At 45.8% G+C, this 14,708-nt stretch overlaps 1 protein-coding gene across 9 annotated transcripts in view; it reads left to right on the top strand.

Moving 5' to 3' along the window:
- Positions 1-14,708, top strand: part of LOC119970531 (pleckstrin homology domain-containing family G member 1) — a 285,870-nt gene that overhangs the window by 167,247 nt on the left and 103,915 nt on the right. Inside the window, exon 1 of one of the 9 annotated variants that reach the window (XM_038805354.1) lies at positions 9,075-9,377. The exons of 7 other annotated variants lie outside the window; for them this stretch is intronic. The gene's annotated coding sequence lies outside the window, so the exon portion shown is untranslated. Of the gene's footprint in view, positions 1-9,074; positions 9,378-14,154; positions 14,328-14,708 lie in introns of those variants that run through there. One more of the 9 variants, XM_038805364.1, reaches the window with a different exon arrangement.

Below are 14,708 nucleotides of genomic sequence, written 5' to 3' on the forward strand. Positions count from 1 at the left end.
AAGGCATCTTAGCCACCACCTTCTCAAGAGCAACAAAATAAAATCTTTATTATCACAAGGAGGCTTGCATTAACGCTGCAGTGAAATTACTGTGAAAAGCCCCTAGTCATCACATTCCGGCGCCTGTTCAGGTACACGGAGAATTCTGAATTCTCGGCTGTTACGGGAATTGATTCCGCGCTGCTGGCCTTGTTCTGTCTCAAACTGGCTGTCTAGCCCACTGAGCTAAACTAGCGCAATTGGGATGGCAACAAATGCTGGCCTAGCCAGGGAAACCCACATCCCGTAAAATGAATTGAATAAATAAAACTCTGCAGAGACCCCTTAATATGTAGATTTGGATTGCCAAATCTTCGTCACCGTGTTTCCTTACCTATTGTAGACCTATACACCCTTAACCACAATGGAAAAGATCACTTTTCTGATAAGCTGCCTTGGGGCAGCGGGCAACATAATCAAAGACTTCTCCCACCCAAGTTAGTCTCTCTTCCATCGGGCAGGAAATCCAAAACACGTATGGAACGATCTGCATGGACTATATGCAGAATAATACTTCTCACTGTACCTCTGTACATGTGACAAATCTAAATGAAGAACCATATGCACCAGCTTTAGCTGTGGTGAAATAAAATGGAAGCTGTTGTTGAGGCTATTCGACCCCTCGAGCTGCTGATCTGTACCTCTAGTCCATGACCCACTTTGCACCCATAACACTTGATGCAGTTATCCAACAAAATGTCAATCTCGGCCTAGAAACTTTGCATTCACGACCTATTGTGCAATGATGAAAGGTCCAGATTTTTGCTCTGTGGAATAGGTGGTCTAGTTCTAACATCAGAATAATGGTTCAGGCATTTACTTTTGGTGACTATATACTTTTCCCTTAAGACATTTTTTTAAAAAAGTATTTTCATTAAGGTTTTGCAAAATTTTTCATAATACAACAGTACTGTAGTAACCATAATAACAAAACAAACTAGAGTGAACATTAACATAGTTCAAAAAGAGGAATATACAACAACAATTAAATAGGCATTACCCCACGTGACCCAGTCTTCCCACACCATCCCAATGAAGCACTCGCCACCGCGCCCCCACCCCCAACGGATTGCTGCTGCTGACATTTTAATTTTCCCCAAGAAAGTCGACGAGCGGCTGCCACCTCCGAGAGAACCCTAGCGTAGACCCTCTTAAGGCAAACTTTATTTTCTTGAGGCTGAGAAACCCAGCCATGTCGGTAACCCAAGTCTCTACACTCAGGGGCTTTGAGTCCCTCCACATTAATAAAATCCGTCTCCGGGTTACTAGGGAGCAAAGGCCAAGACGTCGGCCTCTTTTGCCCCCTGAACTCCTGGGTCTTCTGACAGTCCAGAGATCGCTATCTCTGGACTCGGCACCACCCATGTGTTAAGCACCTTGGACATTGCCCTCACGAACCCTTGCCAGAACACTCTAAGCTCTGGGCATGCCCAAAACATGTGGACATGGTTTTCAGGGCTGCCTTGCACCTCATACAACTGTCTTCTACCCCAAAAAACTTGCTCATTCTCGCTGCGGTCATGTGTGCCCGGTGGACCACCTTAAATTGAATTAGACTGAGCCTGGCACATGAGGAGGAATTAACGCTGCCCAGGACCTCTGCCCACAGACCCGCTTCCAACTCCTCACCTAGCTCCTCCTCCCACTTGCCCTTGAGCTCCTCCACTGGGGTTTCCTCTGCCTCCTGTAGTTCCTGGTAGATATCCGACACCCTCCCCTCCCCCACCCAGGTGCCGGAGACCACCCTGTCCTGTATCCTCAGTGGCGGCAGCATCTGAAAGGCCACTACCTGTTTTTTCAGGATGGCTCGTACATGCAGATATTTAAAGGCGTTTCCTGGTGGCAGATTAAATTTGTCCTCTGAGCCTTCAAACTGGGAAAGCTTCTGTCTATGAACAGATCTCCCATCCTGCTAATGCCTGCCCTCTGCCAGCTCTGGAACCCACTATCCATCCTACCCAGGACAGACCTGTGATTGTTGCATATCGGGGTTGTGGTGAATGTAATTCGCACTGTATTGTATTGTGTCCTTGTGGGCTCTGTCTGTGAGCCGTTGCGCGGCTCTGCCCACGGGGAGATGAGGAGCTTGTACAGGGCTCTGCCCATGGCTCTTCCCACTACCAGAAGTATAAAGTGCTGCAGCCGCGTGAGCCTGCCCTCAGTTCTTGTCGCAGGCAGGCTCAGTTGTAAGTCTATTAAAACCACAGTTTACTTCCAATCGTGTCTAGAGTGAATTGATGGTCACATCAAGGGTCCAGACCAACGCTCCCTCCACCCTCTTGTACCTCCTCCACTGTCCCCAGATCAGCAGTGTCGCCACCACGACCGACTTGTGGAGTTCCCTTAAGACTTTTGATCAATCACGCTGCCACCCCATCTTGAAAAGGAAAAATCTATTTTGTAAAAAGTAAGCGAGCCCTAAAGGACTGTCTAGCAAGGATAAATAGCAGTAAAATGCATGTGAATAGCATGGTTTTGCAATCATGGGATTTGAGAAGATTGAAACGATACAATAAATCTCCTGGTTTCTCTTCAAAATGTTTTTAGATTTTTTTTTTGCCATTACCTATGGTATTCTCAAAATGCCCACTAAGAACTGTCTCCCTGCAGTAAAGTGATTGTTCTTCATTGCACCAAGACCTAGAATTTTCTGCAGTCACAAATGAAATGCAAAGTCCCTGGGGCAGTTTCTAGTTCCTGCTGATGTACATTTAGGACTATTTTGACATGATGTTTTTTGATCCCGGTTGAAGATGTGGAAATAATTTTTGTCCTCACTGATTCTCTCCAACTCTCCGTCTGGTTAAAATTCCGAATAGGGTGGCAGGGCATAACCTTAAAATTTTCAGCGGTGGTAGGTGATGTCAGAAAGTGCTTCACGTAGGGTGGCGCAGTGTCTCATGGAGCCGGGGACCCGGGATCGATCCCGGCCCTGAGTCACTATCCATGTGGAGTTTGCACATACTCCCAATGTCTGCATGGATCTCACCCCCAGAACCCAAAGATGTGTAGGTTAGGTGGATTGCCCGCGCTAAATTGCCCCTTAATTGGGAAAAAAAAATAATTGGGTACCCTAAATTTATCATTTTATAAAAAAAGGAAGCACTTCGCACAGGCAGTGAAAAGTTAGAATTCTTTCCCCTCCATAAAGCTGATGCTGGAGGTCAATTGAAATTTCAAAATCTTATTTTAAAATTAGTAATAATATTGAGAGATCTGGAATTAAAACACAGATCGGCCATGATCTGCTTGCATTGCAGAGCAGTCTGAATGGGTGATCAATGTTACCCTTGTAAAATAGCCGACCATTGTTTGTTGGCTAGGCTCGCACAGGAAGGTGCAAGAGGTTGCTCACTTGAAGCTCTGCCCTATTAGGATAAAGGAAGGAAATGGTTGGATTTAGAGCTCCAAATGGTCCCTTTGTTTGTTTAGTAAAGCAATGTGAGACTCTTGATCTGCTTTGTTTTAAAACCACCTTTTGAGGTGAATTCATGTTTCTATCTTGGCTTCCACCCCACCATTAGACTTGGTCAATGCAAACTTTATTATTAAGGGGGTTAAAATTAGCAGAGCTGCAGGAAGGTGATAATGGTTAGTTGGAGAGAAGCAGGGAATTAGAAGGAATTCCCTTTTGACTAATGACTAAGGCCTGTCGACTGAGCACTTTTTAATTCATTTTGTGGGATGCTAGGCCAGTATTTTATTGCCTGCCTGTCCCTAGTTGCCCTTGAAAATGTGGTGGTGAGCTACCTTATTGAACTGCTGCAACCCGTATGGTGTCGGGAAGTGAGCTTCAGTAGTTTGACACAGCAATTGTAGTTCCAAGTCAGGATGGTCTGTGGCTTGGAAGAGAACTTGCAGGTGGTGATATTCCCACTCACCTGCTGCCCCTGTCCTACTGGCTGGGAGAGGTTGTGGGTTTGGATGATGTTGTCAAAGGAGCCTTGGCGAGTTGCTATTGTACATCTGGTAAATGGTGCACACATTATTGCCACTGTGGGAGGAATGGACGTTGAAGGTGGATGGGGTGCCAATCAAGAGGCCTGATTTTGTCCTGGACGGTGTCAAGCTTCTTGTTGGAGCTGCAACTATCCAGGCAAGTGGGGTATTGAACTGCACTCCTAACTTGTGCCTTGTAGATGGCATACAGCTTTTTAGGTGTCAGAAGGTGAGTTATTCTCTACAGAATTCCCAGCCTCTAACCTGCTCTTGTAGCCACCGTATTCATGCGACTAGTCCAGATCAGCTTTTGCTCAACTTACACAGCCCCCCTGCGTGCTCACTCACGAGTTGAGTTACTCACTGCAGGATTCCTAGCCTCTGACTTGCTCTTGTAGCCACGGTATTTATATGGCATGGCTAGTCCAGTTTAGTTTCTGCTCAATAGCACCCCGCCCCTCATGATGTTGGTGGGGGAATTCAGCGACAGTAATGTCATTGAATGTAAAGGGGATGTGATTTGGATTTTCTCTTATTGGAGATGGTCATTGCCTGGCACTTGTGTGGTATGAATGTTAGTTACCACTTATCCCAAACAGAGGGTGGCACAGTGGTTAACACTGATGCCTCAGTGCCAGGGACCCAGGTTCGAGTCCAACCTCTGTTCTTCCTGTGTTTCATAGAATCCTAGAATTTACAGTGCAGAAGGAGGCCATTCAGCCCATCAAGTCTGCACCAGCCCTTGGAAAGAGCACCCTACTTAAGCCCGACACCTCCACCCTATCCCCACCTTTATCCCAGTAACCCCACTTAATCTTTTTGGACACTTAAGGACAATTTAGAACAGCTAATCCACCTAATTTGCACATCTTTGGACTGTGGGAGGAAACCGGAGCACCCGGAGGAAACCTACGCAGTAACGGGGAGAATGTGCAGACTCCACCCAGACAGTGACCCAAGCTGGGAATTGAACTGGGGCTCGCTGTGAAGCAACTGTGCTAACCACTATGCTACCGTGGGTCTACGTGGGTTTCCTCCAGGCGCTCTAGTTTCCTCCCACAGTCCAAAGATGGTGCAGTGTTGGGTGGATTGGCCATGCTAAATTGCCCTAGGTGTGGTTCTGGGGACAGGGTGGAGGATTGGGCCTGGGTAAGGTGCTCTTTCAGAGGATCGGTACAGACCTGATGGGCCGAATGGCCTCCTTCTGCACTGTAGTTTCACCTAATCAGGTTCCTTCACTGTTTCCTTCCCTTCTTCTCTCCCACCCCCGACGGGATTGATATTGGCAAACAAGGAAGTGGGTGCTTTCCAATCTCCCTTTGGCCAGCAGGAGATTGATACCGATTCTGGTAGACTACTGTCCCTTCCAGTTGGGTTGACTTACTAGACTAGATTCTGGGAAATCCATCCGGTCCATTCCATGCTCTTCTCGTCTGGCAATAATGATGGTTATAATATCCAATCTGTATATCAGAAATGACTCTATCCAACATGCACTTGTGGGAGTTCACCGGTCTAACAAGGGTAGGCATGTGCCAAAACCCCATCCCCTCTTGACCAAAGAAAAATATGGAAAGAAAGTTCATTTTTCACCTGCATTCCCTATTCAATTTATCAGTGACTATCACCTGGTTATGGACTTACCCACAAGTGAAAATATCTTGTGTCTATCCTGTTGATGACCTTGATCAGGTCACTGTTCAACCTTCTCGTATCTACCAAAAAGAGCCGCAGCCTGTTCAGTCTTTTTCATGATTATATGGATCCTCTCAAATCTGTAGTTCTGCTATCACTGTTAAATTTTTTATTAATGTAGGGACAGTACATTCCAATCGTGCCCTGGTTATTCACTGTTGATAATCCATGTTCCTTAATTGTCAATATTTTAAAGTGAAAAATCATTGACTTGCCCTTAACTGTATTTTGAAAACTGATTGTGAAGAAATGGGGTCTGGTGAGGAGGGAGATGTGAATGGGTTTTATTTTTAGCAGTTCTCGTTTAAAAATCACCCCCTATCTAGGTCAGTAAAAGAAATGAAATGAAAATGTTCTACCAAACCAGTTCATTCCTAGCTCCTTTTGATAAATGGCCATGTGTGAACTGCTCGAGACCCTGGAGAGAGGGAGCTGATAAACTGGAGTACCTGAAAGTCGGCGCAAAATATTTTAACGTGGCCATGAATACCAAGGGAACTTTTTAAAAGGGGAAGTCATTTTGCATTTTGGGGCAATGTTATTTCTCTGAACCCTGCCCTCCTCACTCCCATTGGTGCTGTGCCTTTGTTCTAACCCCATGGAGTTTAATGTGACGTTATCCATTTTGGCCCTCCCAAAAAAAAGGCAAATTATTATCTAAATGGAAAGCAGATACAAAATGTGTGTGGGCAGAGGGATCTGGGTGTCCTTGTTCATGAATCACAGAAAGTACAGCATGTAATTAAAAAGGCAAATGAAGCAAAAGGACCGGAGTATAAAAGTAGAAGGGTGTTGTTGCAATTATATGGGGTGTTGGTGAGACCACATCTGGAGTAGTGTCCAGTTTTTATCATCGCGTTTGAGGAAGGATGTGGTGGCATTGGAGGCAGTTCAGAGGAGGTTTACCAGATTGATTCTGGGGATGAATGGATTGACGTATGAGGAGTGATTGGCCAGGAAGATGGGAAGAGATCAGCCATGATCTGATTGAATGGCAGAGCAGGCTTGAAGGGCTGAATTGCCTACTTCTCTTAATTCATATGTTTAAGATGTTCCAGGGTGGAATTTGATACAAAGTCAACACAGCACATACAACCCAAACAGACTTGATTCAGGGTCAAACGCATGAGAAACTTGCTGCATCACCAATTTGGATCCAATCTTCTTTGGTCCTGAATTCTCAATCCTAAGAACTAAGTTCCTTCCATCTTTTAAGGTTTTTCTTGCATAGTTAGTCAGCACAAGTTAGCACTCCCCTCCCCCTCCCCCTCCCCCCGGTACACGTCCAACTTCACTTGGTTGTCCTTGGAGGTAACCCATCGCTCTCCTCCTGACAACTCTCCTTTTCGCCCCGCCCCACCCCAACTCGCTCATTCTCTTCCCCTTTCTGAATACCTTGCCCCCCCTACCTGCACACCGTTTGATCTCTGCGCATACTTGCTGACCATGTTTCCCTCTAAAATACGTGAAATGAAGCTTGGCTGGTGGTTAATGTGCTTCTGGTTTTGATTTGCAATTCCACAGTTTGAGAAGGCTTAGCAGTTTAATTTGTAAGTGTATGGAATGCATAATGAATAACAGCTGGTGTGAAGCTAAATTCTTTAATTGTGAAACTGTGGGGCTGATGTAGAATGACTTTCAGTGTGAGTATAGTACAAGCCCAGTGTGGATTGTGACATTTGCGTTCTGTAAATTTAGTGTTTGAATGAGTCTTGTGGTCAGGCGATAATTATAACAGTTTATAATGGTGAAACCTCCTGCTATGTGTTTCCATGACTGGGAGCTAGGAATCACAGCAGCTACCTTCACACTTTTTTTTCTTCCCACATTCCCCTTCCTGTATTTTGTTCTCTTTCCCTTCAGCCTTGGGAATGAGTCTCACTGGGAGTCATTCCCTGACTCTTCAGGAGTGCAGGATTCGAAACCCAGTCCACATGATTTCAGTGAATGGAGGGCAGAGATCTAACTCTGAATTCTGGGCTGACATCTAGTGTATTTCTCTGGTCTGGTGGATGAGGGTGCAAGTGCCATTGAACCATTTTATGCCTTGGGAGCCCACAAATCGTTCATAGAAACAAAGAAAAGAGGAGGAGGAGTAAGCCATTCAGCCCTTCGAGTCTGCTGTATCAATCATTATGAAGTCTTATAATATCAAGTTAAAGTCCAACAAGTTTGTTTCTAATCATGATTCTGCGTTGTCACGCGTCTTGAAGGCCGCCTTGGAGAACGCTTACCCGAAGATTAGAGGCTGAATGCCCTTGACTGCTGAATTGTTCCCCCGACTGGAAGGGAACATTCCTGCCTGGTGACTGTCGCGCGATGTCCGTTCATCCATTGTTGCAACGTCTGCATAGTTTCTCCAATGTACCACGCTTCGGGACATCTTTTCCTGCAGCGTATGAGGTAGACTATGCTGGCCGAGTCGCACAAGTATGTACCGTGTACCTGATGGGTGGTGTTCTTATGTGTAAGGTAGTACCCATGTCTATGATCTGGCACGTCTTGCAGACATTGCTGTTCTACTGAAGGCTGGGTAGTTTGCTGCAAACAATTGTCTGCTAATGTTGTGCGGTTGATTGAAGGTTGTTTCTCCGCTCCAGGGAAGTATTGGACGACGAACTGCACAGTGTGTGTGTGTAAGTGGAAGTCGGTTCGTGTTTTCATTGTGGCGTGTTGGAACTGTCGAACCATGAGTCGAGCGCCGTATCCCGTTCTTACGAGGGCGTCTTTCGGCGTTTGTAGATGTCTGTTATGTTTCTCCTCGTCTGCGCAGATCCTGTGTATACAGAGGGCTTGTCCATCGGGGATGGCTTCCTAAACACATGAAAGAAAAATATGATTTGCACTTTATAGTGCCTTTCGTAGTGCTAGAGAAGTATTTCGCCACCAATGATGGTGTAGTCCATATTGGAAATGGACAGATTTCTACACACAGCACCCATGTAATCCCAAGATGTATGATCAAATGGGATCTTTTGTGGCTATGAGTGTGCAGAGGGGACCTTGGTTTATTGGCTCATCGCAAAGATGATACCTCCAATAGTGCAACACTCCCTCAGTACTGCACTGGAGCATTTGTCTCCGAACTGGGATTAGTCCTGCTAGTTTCTAACTTGGTCAAGAATGTTACCAGCTGAGCCACAGCTAATTGCCCGAGCCTCCTTGGATGGTGGGTTAAATTTTAACATTTTAACTTTATCTTTTCATATTAGTACCTGTGTAAAGTGGTGCAGGTGGCAACAAGGGAGAGATGGTATGGGTGTTGGGGGCTCTTTAAATGCTCTTGTGGTGAAATGTGTCCTGAATAGAAATGCTGCCTGCAACGCTGGCAACCTGCCACCTTGTGTTATCAGCAAAAACTGGAGCCTCCTGCCTAAATTTAAAATGTGGCTGGTCGCTCTCGACCGATCGTTAATCTTCTGACCAGTGGCAATAGTTAGCTGTGGGTCGACTGTGGGTGAGGACTGTGTTGAGCATTTCTGCACATTGTGACGTGTGCCTTTACCGCACAGACCCAGCTGAAGAAGACTCTCTGGCTTCAGCTGCTGAGAGTTGCTGCACTGGATAAGGAGACTCCATGAAGGGTTTTTGCTTTTTTTTTGTGTGTGAAAACTGAAGAAGTGCTATTGAACTGGAATCACAAAGCAAATCTTGAAATCTAAAGAATACATTTTTAAAACGTTGTAGGGAGACCAGCCCACATGGTAAGCAGCCATCGTGTCTATATATATTTGCATTGCGCTTTTTAAATCCATTCTGTTTTGAGTGGATGAATGTGATCTCTAATCTGATTCCTTTTAAAGGTTTGCAGTGAGCTGGCGAGCACCAGCAGCTGCCCTGGGCTTGCACCCACCCTGAATAATTGCCCCTTATTTTAGGTTTATTATCCGGCAGATGAATGGCTTGTTGCATGGTTGAATGATTTGAAGTATGATGCAAAGCTTGGGCTGGATTTAGGGAGGCTTATTTTTTTTGTGTGTCTCTGTGACATCTGTAGTTTGAAGGTGCATTTTTTTAATCAGGTGTGATAGATAAACTGTACAAGCAATCCATCAGACATGAAGCCAAACAATCGTAAGCCGTTTCCTTTAAACAAGAATATTAAAAATAACTGTGACGATGGTCTTTTTGTTGAGGACTGTTTGGTTGCTCCGTTTCTAGCAGCCAATTTTTCCATTTTATAGTTGATTTCTAAGTTGGATTTCAACCTTTTTTCTGTTAACCCAGTTTTGCCTTTCCTTTTGGGGCCCTGTTCCCTACTTCATAACCCCATCAAATGTCTTCCCACAATCGGGGAAAATGTCTTGACATTTCCTCCCCCTCTACTAATTTTCATTCTACTGGAGAGATTTTCTTTCCTTTTCATTATTGTCTGCTGATGCGTTTGATTCGCATTGCCCAAAAAAGTGCCCAAATGACACTAGGTTGGCTCACTGCTGAAGTCACAACCTTGTGACTGGGAGGAAAAGGAGGCACTGGGCAAGAGGTTCACCCCAGGTACCCCCACTTGCAGACTGGGGGGCTACCTTTGCAAATGGAAGTAGGAAGTCGCCGATGTTTAGGTAAGCACACAGATTTTACCCATTCCCACTCGCCTCCACCTCAACCATTTTGCATCAGATAATATTACAAGCCTGCGGTAGATCAACATGCTAAGCCTGGAAACCTATTGTGTACAATACATCAATACCATTCAAGTTGGGTATTTGGAACCTCCTTGCTAGCATTTGATTTGAGACTGGCGATCATTAGGTGGTTCTCTGCTGATGACTGGTATTTCGAAGTATGTGCTGTCATCTTAAAACTTGCACTTCCATTGCATCCCCGATTCATGATTGGACCAAGTGGCTGAGCCGTCTTGTGATGCCCAAATGTCGTCTTCTGCCTGCAGAACAGTTTTCGAGCATTCACCTACAATGGCTGAGAGAGGCTTGAAATGCACTTAAAGGAATGGGAGGAGCTGTCACCAGGAAACCTCATTGACAATATTGGGATTGGTAGATCCTGCTGACAGGCTGCCTCTGCTGCCAAAAATCAGGCGGTGGGGTGGCCAGTAAATCCCTCCCCCCCCCCCCCCCCCCCCCGCTTAACTTCCTGTAACTGTTCTTCCAGCTTTTTGTTTTGCAATGGAATCTGTTTTGAACATTTGAATTGTTTCTTTAAATGTCTTCCACTGCTCGTTTATTAACCACGCCTTCTGGTCAACCTTGGCCAGATTTCTCCTCAAACCCATGCTAAAGATTCTTGTTTGTGATTGGAGCTTTACTATGACATCATTAATGTTTCACAATACTCGATCAAAAAATAAATTTTTCCCTAATCGGTTCCACAACCTTTGTTACAATATCCAATAATTTTGTGATGCTGTTCTGCCTAACTGTTAAGGTGTCTATAAACTACTCTTTCCCCCCCCCCCCCCCCCCCCAGTGTTTTCTTATTCTTGCTCTTCTAAAACTCTACCCATACTGATTCTACTTCGTGACGTGGAAAATCAGCCATATCTCATTGAATGGCAGAGCAGGCTTAAAGGGCTGAGTGGCTTACTCTTGTTTCTTGTGTCTTTATGATCTTCTGACCCAGATCCTTTCTCACTCATGTCCTTGTGTCACCCTTTTATAATCTGGGCTACACCACCTCCTTTGCTTTTCTTTCCAAAATATTGTGTGCCCTGGAATATTTATTTCCCAATCTTGGTTACCTTGCAACCATGATTCTAAATGTATTTACTTTTTAGTTGTGCCCCTAATTCTGTTGACTATTCTTCCTTGAAGTACCTCAGGACATTTTACAATTTGTTTTCTTGCCTTTTAGTCTTTTGAGAAAGATATCCTAGCATTCATAGTGGTCACAAATGCCCTGTTTAAAACTATAGGGCCCATTGTGTTGATGGGAGTGATTTCAAATCTGCAGTGGATGCTGGGGTTTCCATAACAGCAAGGTAACAATTTTATAAAAATAAAAATTTTTTTAAAAAAAACTTGTCTTGCCCACTTTGCTCACTGGCACTGGGAATAGTAACAAATGAGAAATCTAGATTGTCGTTGGCCTGTGTGATTTGGCATTGGGAAGACACGAAGCGTTTGCACAAGTTGCAAAAAGTTGGTTTGCAGGTGCAGCAGGTAATTAAGAAGGCAAATGGAATTTTGTCCTTCGTTGCAAGAGGGATAGAGATTAAAAATAAGGATGTTATGTTGCAGCTGTATAGGGTGCTGGTGAGGCCACACCTGGAGTACTGTGTACAGTTAACTGTGTACAGTTTTGGTCTCCTTTTCTTGAGAAAGGATGTACTGGCACTGGAGGGGGTGCAGAGGAGATTCACTAGGTTGATTCCGGAGTTGAGAGGATTGGCTTATGAGGAGAGACCAAGTAGACTGGGACTATGCTCATTTGAATTTGGAAGAATGAGGGGTTAACTGATCAAACATATAAAATTATGAAGGGAATAGATCAGATAGGAGCAGGGAGGTTGTTTCCACTGGTGGGTGAAATTCGAACTAGGGGCATAGGCTCAAAATAAGGGGGAGCAGATTTAGGACTTAGTTGAAGAGAAACTACTTCACCCAAAGGGTTGAGAATCTGTGGAATTCCCTGCCCACTGAAGCAGCTGAGGATATCTCACTGGATGTTTTTTAAGGCAAAGTTAGTTGGCTAGATTTTTGAACAGTAAAGGAATTAAGGGGGCGATTCTCCGATATGGAGCCCAAGTGTTCGTGCCGTCGTGAATGCTGTCGCGATTCACGCCGCTCCAGCCTCCTTTCGCGGTGCCAAATGGGTGCAGTGCCAACCCATGAATGGGCAGGTGGGCTGCGCCAACCTGTGCATGCGCAGGGGACTTCTTTAGCCCACCGGCCCCGACTCAACATAGAGTCGGTGTTCAGGGCCTGGCGCGCCAGGAAGTAAGGGGGGGGGTTGGCAGAGGCCGGCCCACCGATTGGTGGGCCCCGATCATGGGCCAGACCCCATCGGAGGCCGCCCCCCGACCGTTCCCGCCGGCAGAAACCAGGGGTGAACGGCACCAGCGGGACTCTGCCGATACAGGCCGGAGAATCAGCGGCCCTGCCGAATCCAGTGGCCAGCGCGCGTGCCGGCGCAAATGGCGCTGATTCTCCTCACATCGGAGAATCGCACGTGGGCGTCGTGGCGCGGTTGCTGCGATTCTCCTGCCCGGCACGGGGCTCGGAGAAACTCCCCCTAAGGGTTTTGATGAGCGGTTGGGTAAGTGGAGCTGAGTGCACTAAGACAATCAGCCATGAATGGCAGAGCAGGCTCGAGGGGCCAGATGGCCTACTCCTGCTCCTAGTTCTTATGTTCCTATGTCGGTTAGATATTAATATCCTGACAGATGCTCAGTATTTAACTGTTAACTTCTGTGCTCAATTCTGAGGAAGTGTCAGACATTGGCACCTTGGCCTTTACAATTTTCTTACTATGTATCTGTAGCTTTAAAATATTTGGGTAAAAAAAATCCTGATCCTATATTTTGTACGAATTGTACCAATGAAGGATGGGGGCTACAAAACACTTGCCAGTTTTTGTAACAGCTTCAAAGATAGGGTCAATATGACAGCACACATACAGGGGTATGGGTGTGTATATTTATTATATATCACACTTGCACGTATGCTACCTCTCTTGAGGGAGCTCTCCTTCAGGTGACTTGCCAATGTTAGAAATGGAGATCGCAACATAGTCCAGGTGACACACTAAGTCTCATTGCTGCCTCAGTGCCAGGGACCCAGGTTCAATTCCAGCCTTGGGTGACTGTCCATGTGGAGTTTGCGCATTCTACGTGAGTTTCTTTCCACAGTCCAAAGATGTACAGGTTAGCTGGGGTTATGGGGATAGGGTGGGGAAGTGGGCCTAGGTAGTGATTTCTCGGGGTCGGTGCAGACTTGATGGTCCGAATAGCCTCTTTACTGTGCTGTGGGGTCTCTTGGTGCGTTGAGGAAATATACGGAGGAGTTGAAATGCATTTTGAAACACTCCTCAATCTTGTCCCCTCCAATACTAAGGGGAATGATGAAGCCCCGGGGGAAGGTGCCACCTTCACGTTGTTTACCCACGTGACTTCGAAAGACCTGTCCCCTGTTCTCCAGCCTAGTGTAAAGCCTGAAATTGGCTCTCCCCAGCCACCCCCCAAACTTGTAAATAATGTAACTAATAGATTTTTTTTTAAAAGCCATCCCTTCTAACAATGCCAGGAGAGAGAAACCTCTTAATTTCCTTCACTGTCCCTCAGCAATTGCAGAGCTGAAAGCGATTGCTCTTCCTTATTGTCTGCAGTGGATCCAAGCAACTCTGCACTGTGACCCTCAGTCCCATCCCAAGCAGCATCTGAGTGCTGCAGCGGTGTCGACCCTGTTCCCGTGACCACGGCAACGGCTGCATCACAACTTAAAGCCAGCCTGATATCCTGCAGACTGCTGAACAAAGCCCCCAGAACCAATGATGTTTTTTTTGTTTGGGAGCAGATCGGAGCAGGTTGCTTATTGGCTCGGATGGTTGATTGAAAGCACCATGAGAAACGAGCAAGAGAGAGAGGAGCTCTCCAGTCAACTGCCCATTGTTGACTGAGATTTTATTTGTTTTTAAAAGTTAGTGTATTTTTCTGAGGAGCGGTGAGCGAGGTTTCTGCAGTGACTGGTGTCTGTGGCGTAAGTATACCAGTTTAATGACTACTGTGATGAGCTGCACTCACTGTGAAGTGATAACATAACCAGCCTCCCTGTGGTTGATAGACTAAGCTGAGCAGCTCAGCAGTGAATGTATCTTATTGTTATGCAATTGCAGTAGTGAGAAGTTGCAGCTGAAGGGTGTTGAGTATGTCTCAACAGACTGAGTCGTAGATCAGGAACCATTCAGCCCATCTGTCTATTCCAGCTCTTTGAACGATATATCCAAATAGTTGCGCTCCCTGCAGAGTTTCTCCCCATCTTCCTTGATTCTTTGCCAATTGTCGATGTTTGTTCTGTTTCTGAGGCTTTGTGGCTTGAGTGCAGTGTGGGATAGGGCAAGAGAGAGTGAGGGGGTTCTCT

Source organism: Scyliorhinus canicula, chromosome 1 (assembly GCF_902713615.1).
Source record: "Scyliorhinus canicula chromosome 1, sScyCan1.1, whole genome shotgun sequence".
Classification (NCBI taxonomy): Eukaryota; Metazoa; Chordata; class Chondrichthyes; order Carcharhiniformes; family Scyliorhinidae; genus Scyliorhinus; species Scyliorhinus canicula.